Here is a 2004-nt window from a genome sequence, read left to right as displayed (position 1 = left end):
TCTCTTTTTGAACAATTCAAAGAAATACAAAATTTGTTTTTTTGGTGTGTATTTTTAGATGGCAAAAAAATACAGTGTTGAAGATGCTCTGAAGATGATTATGGATGGGAATTCAAGTGACATGGAGCAGTTAGAGGAAAGTGATGAGGAGGAGGATGCAGAATGGACTCCTATGTGTACTGAGGAAAACTCAGATAGTAGTGATGAGGAGGACTTAGATGAAAGCGTGGACCACACAAGTGCAGAAGTCGAGGACACAACAAAGCAGTCGGCAAGAGGCAGAGTAAAAAGAAAAAAGTATCAGTGGAAGAAGAAAAAGTTTGAACCACCGGATGTTAAATTTGATGAATGTGTTGAGGAAGAGTTAGAAGTCAGGCATGACTGGACACCTTACATGTATTTCAAAGATTTTGTGACTGAGGAAATGCTACAGGAAATTGCAGAAGAAACAAACTTGTACAGTGTGCAGAAAAATGGGAAGTCAGTGAACACAAATGCTCAAGAAATTGAGCAAATTCTGGGTATGTACATGCACATGGGGTTAGTACAGATGCCCAATGTACGAGCCTATTGGGAGATGGAGACAAAGCACTCTACAGTTTGTGATGTGATGTCTCGAGATCGATTCCTGAAATTGCTGACACTGATTCACTTTCAGGACAACCTCAATGTGTCTGAGGATGCAAAAAAGGATAAAGTGTGGAAACTCAGGCCATGGTTAGAGAAACTACGTCAACGATTTCTTTGCATACCTCCTGAAGAATGTCACGCTGTTGATGAAATCATGGTGCCTTTCAAAGGAAAATCACATCTACGCGTCTACATGCCAGGAAAACCTCACAAGTGGGGGTTCAAGATGTGGGGACGTGCCGGCCAAAGTGGCTATCTCTATGACTTTGACATTTGCCAAGGGGCAGAAAATCCAGACCAAGTGAAATCTGATGTTGGTGCTACTGGAGATATTGTCCTGAAAATGACCTCAACCCTTCCAGCGGGAAAAAATCACAAGGTTTTTGCAGACAACTACTTTACATCAGTTCCATTGGTGGAGCAATTGAAAGAAAGAGGAATCTACTACATAGGCACAGTCCGAATGAACAGGGTAAAAGACTGCGACATGATGGATGAGAAAGAAATGAAGAAAAAGGGAAGAGGGTCTCTGGATTTCAGAGTAAACCAGGACAACGCCATCATTGTGAGATGGTATGACAACAAAGCTGTGAACCTGCTTTCTTCTTTTGTCGGCATCGAACCACTGGGCAATGTGAAGCGTTGGGATCGAAAATCCAAAACCCACATGATGGTTCCAAGACCAGCCATCATTGAAACGTATAACAAGTTCATGGGAGGAGTTGAACTTCTTGATATGCTATCTGCACTTTACAAGTTCAGCTTCAGATCCCGAAGGTGGTATATGTACATTTGGTGGCACACTGTCACAGTGGCAGTAATCAATGCATGGAACCTCTACAGAAGAGACCATAAGAAATTGAAGCCCAGGCAGAAACCCATGCCGCTGCGAAGGTTTCAAGCAGCTGTTGCCACCTCTCTCACAAGCGCAGGAAAGGGCAAAATCAAGTATGGCAGACCACAATCCTCCTCTCCAGAAGCAGCACCTCCCCCCCGCAAAAGGCCAACCTTTAGTGTGCCCCCTGATGTGAGAAAGGATGGCATTGATCATTTTCCAACATGGGAAACCCGACAAAGATGCAAGCACTGCACAGGCACTCACTTCACCCATGTCTATTGTGGGAAATGTAAGGTCCATCTTTGCCTGAACAAGGACAGAAACTGTTTTCAGGCCTACCACAACACAAAATAAAAAGGTTGTGAACCAAAAGAATTTACCAAATTAAGTGAAAGGTTCCTCTTCCACCATGCTGGTTCCACTGGTGGGTTTGTCATTGCTGCGTGAAAGCTTAATTTCAGCAGATGTATGATGTTGTGTTATATGGAAAATTTTATTTTGTATGTTTGAGAAAAATTTTAAAGGAAACTCAAAGT

At 42.7% G+C, this 2004-nt stretch overlaps 1 protein-coding gene across 1 annotated transcript in view; it reads left to right on the top strand.

Moving 5' to 3' along the window:
* LOC118337125 (zinc finger MYM-type protein 4-like) overlaps positions 1 to 2004 on the top strand; it is a gene marked incomplete in the record, with an annotated part of 20896 nt that overhangs the window by 3499 nt on the left and 15393 nt on the right.

Source organism: Morone saxatilis, unplaced genomic scaffold (genome assembly GCF_004916995.1).
Source record: "Morone saxatilis isolate NCDOM2014 unplaced genomic scaffold, NCSU_SB_2.0 Contig3, whole genome shotgun sequence".
Taxonomy (NCBI): domain Eukaryota; kingdom Metazoa; phylum Chordata; class Actinopteri; family Moronidae; genus Morone; species Morone saxatilis.
The sequence above is the reverse complement of the archived record's forward strand: the minus strand, read 5'-3'. Positions and strand labels throughout refer to the sequence as shown.